Below are 4801 nucleotides of genomic sequence, written 5' to 3' on the forward strand. Positions count from 1 at the left end.
GCACAAGGCACCAATCCAACAATGCAGGTGCATCCCTTTATACCCAGCAAACACCCCTCCTATGTATACAATTTCTACATCACTCTAGTAGGCAGGCTTCCGTGAACGGTGCCTCTTGTCTAATGAAGTCAGCAGGACACTATTAATATCAAGGATTAGCGCTGGCTTACTCTTAAACAATATGTTCCCAGGATACTCCCATGGATGAGACACCGTCCCATCATTGTTCCTAACATAATCTACAACACCACCTGCACCTCCTCCATCCTTCCTTTGCCGAGACACCGTCCCATCATCGTGCCTTACATATTTTGTACCACCTGCACCAACTGCACTAGCTGCACAACCTGCATCACCAACTGCACAACCTGCATCACCACCTGCATCCCCAGATGCATCACCATCTTCCTGAGGTGGTTCAGACTTTTCATTGGTAATCTCCATGTCCTCACCTACACCAACTGCCCCACCTGCACAACTTGCTTCACCACCTGCATCCACAGATGCATCACCATCTTCCCAAGGTGATTTAGACTTTTCAATGATAATGTATGTGTCTTCACCTGCACTGCCTACACCAACTGCATCCAAAGATGCGTCACCATCTTCCCGAGGTGGTTCAGACTTATCAATTGTAATTTCCATGTCATCACCTACACCAACTACACAACTTGCATCACCACCTGCAACCACAAATGCATCACCATTTTCCCTTCCTGGTTCAGACTTTTTCATGATAATTTCCGTGTCCTCACCTGTACTGAGGACAAAAAAATCAGTGTTTTTATCCTCTTGGTCATCAATGCTGCTAGCACATAGGACTTGGCCCTCAACTCTAAATGAACCATCTACATCAGGAGGGTCTTCCATAGTAGACTGTGCTATCATACTTATTATGTGATAAAGATTGTCAATGTTGCTAGTGGCAGCATTTGAACATAAAAACAATAATGAGATAAAAATAATGATGGACAGGACCATTTTTTTTTTATTTTGGCTTTCTTAATTCATAGGAATTGGAGAATTGTTACAAAGCCCAAAAAGGTGACAGGATTTAGGAAAAGAGCCAAAAATGGGGATAGGCTACAAAGCGAAAATATCAAGACTATGTTTGGAGTCTTTTTCTGACTCTGGTTGCTGTAGCACCTTTTCTTCTAGATTCCATGTTACTGTTTTCTCCAGTCTCTATGGCTAATTGGTCCTTTGACGTCTTTGTTTGCCCTTCTGCATCCTCTGTAGGCTTTTTGGCAGCTCCATCTGCAAGAGAGAAGAAACAATCAACAAGAACGAACCTTAAACAATATTATCTACCTTTAGGAAGAAACAAAGCCAGAAATAACACCTATCATCTTTCTCTTTCTTTCCCTTTGCATCATTTTTATGGTCTGCAGGATGGAGGGACTGGTGTCTCTGGCTGACACTTCATTGTCCTTCATTGATGAAGGAGCATTTTCTGCTTGATCTCCATTGGAGGGACTTATGTCTCTGGCTGACACTTCTTTGTCCTTCATTGATGAAGAAGCACTTTCTTCTTGATCTCCATTCTCAGGACTATACTTCTCTAACACACCTTCCTTCTCAACTGTAGTCTCTGGCTCAGCCTCTACAGTTATGAAAAGTATTCAAGTTACATGTAGCTACAGCATGACAGTGGAAGCTACCACGCATGATAGTGGAAGCTACAAGGCAAGCAATGATAGCTACTAGCAGTATCCTGGTAGCTACCAATGCCATCGTGGTAGCTGGCTGACTGAGAGCTACCAAGATGACATAGGGGACACCAATGCTATCCTAGTAGTAAGCAATCTAACAGTGGTGGTTAACAGAATAAAAGCCTGGCAACAACCTTTATCTAAAACATCTTCCTTCTCAGCATGTACCAACACCTTGAATTCTGTTCTTCACAATAAGAAATTAAGAACAAGTTTTCAAGTTACATGCAGGGTCAGCATGACAATAGAAGCTACCAGGAAAGCACTAATAAGCTACCAGTACTACCAAATGCTATCCTAGTAGCTACCTTTCCCCCTGCCATCATGGTAGCTACAAATGCTATCATGGTAGCTACCAATGTTATCCTGGTAGCTACCTTGTCACTTGCAGGACTTCCTTGGCAGAATGGCAGCCCATGGCAGAATGGAAGCTACCAATGCAATCCTGGTAGCCACCTTGTCACTTGCAGGACTTCCTTGGCAGAATGGCAGCTCATGGCAGAATGGTAGCTACCACTATTACACTGGTAGCTACCAGGGTTGACAGTGAGAACTTCCTTGTCACCAACAGGAGTTCCATGGTAAAACAATAGCTAATGGAAGAATGGTAGCTACCTTGCCACCAGCAAGACTTCCATGGGAGAATAGTAGCTCATGGAAGAATGGTAGCCACAGCCATACTGGTAGCTAGCTGTACCAGGATTAGCATGACAACTGCCTCTATGAGAGTGGTAGCTACCAATATTGTACTAGTAGCTACCAGTCTTGTATTAGTAGCTACAATTAGCACGGTTCCCTTGATAACAGAAACACAAAAAAACAGATAAATTTAAGCTCAATGCTACAAAATGCAGCAGGGTGTATACCATGGTCCATGCTTAAGGGCACTGATGAGGGTTTGGTGTTTGATTGCACTCCTTGGAAATTGGGATTCGTATTGTCGAGGATCACCAAAGACTGCATGGTATGCGAAATCGGTTGCATGCATCCCATCTCCATGCATGTTTCTTTGCTTGCAACAAGATGGCCAAAACAGTACATGTGAAAGGCATGATTGCAGGGCAGCAAAAACATGCCAAGTGCATCGTCGTCGTACATAGTCAACCCACAAGCACTGCAAACTTTGTCCAAAGGCAAGGTGCCCATATCCACAGGTGGAACTTTTGGCGGAGGTGCAAACAACAAAACTGTACTTCTTTTGACCTCCATGGTCTTCACAAAATCCATCTGCACCTGTGCACACTCCTCCACTTCCTGTGTAAAATCTCTCTCCTTTAGAGCACTATCCACAACATCAAGTGGTGCCTTCTCCTCAACTACCACTTGCAATGTTTGGAGTGTTAGCGACAACCTGCCGACAGTATTTTTAAGCTGCTCCACCTTCATTGAATCCACAACATCGTCGCTACCTTCTACCTTTAGTAATGCAGCCTCTACATCTTTCAACTGGCCTCTGAGCTTTTCCACTAGGAGGTTGGCACCTTCATTTCGGTGCACATCAGCCTGAAGAAATTCCAGATTCTTAAAAGATTCATTATACTCTGACGATGCAAAAGAATGCTTGCTTACAACCATGTTGTAAACAGTATCTAACTTTGTAAGAGACGGTGGACCAAAAAATTCTTTTTCTGCACATCATCCACTGTATTGATCGGAGTTTCCTGGGGTGCCTCCAAATGATCTGGAGTCCTCGTCATTCACCGCGAGCTGTTAGGGACAGAGGAGGAATGGAAAGCTGCCCATCGCTGCTTCTTTGCATGTAATTTTCTTGGATCCATATTTGTGACAATACTTTCTGAAAACAAGGCCCAATCAACCTGTCCCTTCAATTGCTCATATAGAAAGCCTCTAGAAAATCCTTTAGTCACCTCCATACCATAATTTCCAGGAGGTTCTTGATACACGGATGTGAACAATACATAAAACCTGTTCCAGAGCTCTAGCTTCACATCTCTACATTTTACTTTACTGCCCCTCTTTGGCACCTCCTTAAAGCATTTCAACCAATCTTTATTGGTGAAATCTGCCTCAGTCAGAAGTCGAGCATCCACTCCAGAGTTGGGGAGGTCGTATACTTCATGTGCTTGACGCTTTGTCATGCAAAAAACTGTCTTCCTTTCAAATGGCACATACGGAGTGCACCAACGGCCTTAATTTGCCCTGTAAAATACAAGGAAAAACATAAGACCATAGTTGTTTCCATACGGCAAACACATACGGGTATGGAAGTATGATTGGAGTATGGTTCAACACTTAAGCTTGAAACATACACGGCCATAAATTTACTGAAAACTTAGATAACTTATTCATGGTGAGCATTTATAATATCACAATTTTACAGAAGTTTTCACATTAAACATCAATTGTTGCATTGAGCAGGAGAAGAAGCAGGCTGGGCATGTGCATGAATAGGTGGTACAACTACCTGTGTCCCAAACAGATAGATACCATGTAACTACCACCTTGGTATTTCTTTGCTAAATGAACTTTTTGATTGGTAGCTGGCTAACATAATGCTACCAACTTGTTATGTTTTTTGCAGAATGCTGAATGCTACAATCTTGATGATCTCTGATGCACTTTCCCTATATTAAATGAGTGTTGCAAGTGGTAGCTACCACACTGATAGAGTATCAATGATTCATGCTTCTTCATATCACTATGATTTGCAATCCATACGAGTACGGTCCCAACTATGGACAAGACATGAATGCATGTGCAGCCAGCCAATTGAAGTTCAATAAAAAATGCAATGTGCACAAATATATCTGCTTGAATGTATGCATGCATGCATGCCTCATGCATGCCTCTACATAGGTTTTCAATGAAAGATTGAATGCATGCATGCATGCCTCTACGTGGGTTTGAATGCAAGCTTGAATACATGCACATTAGCTTACGGAGCTTGAATGCATCTACAAACATCTGCCATTTTTGAATGTTTCTTTGCTATTGGAGTGCAGGCCTTTGGTGAAGGAGTCAAGACCTTCTTCTTCCTCTTTCCAGTAGGGGAGTCCGAGGGTGGATCAGGCGAGGGAGATGAATGACGGGCCCTCTTCCGCCTCCCAGTAAATTGTGGCTGATTTTGC

The 4801-nt window shown here is 43.0% G+C and overlaps 1 pseudogene; it reads right to left on the reverse strand.

The window, feature by feature from the left end:
• Window positions 1–3024: 3024 nt before the first annotated feature.
• Window positions 3025–3811, reverse strand: LOC147439377 (uncharacterized; annotated as a pseudogene).
• Window positions 3812–4801: the final 990 nt, after the last annotated feature.

The sequence above is a fragment of the Adiantum capillus-veneris genome, chromosome 16 (assembly GCF_014529385.1).
Source record: "Adiantum capillus-veneris isolate H3 chromosome 16, ASM1452938v2, whole genome shotgun sequence".
Taxonomy (NCBI): domain Eukaryota; kingdom Viridiplantae; phylum Streptophyta; class Polypodiopsida; order Polypodiales; family Pteridaceae; genus Adiantum; species Adiantum capillus-veneris.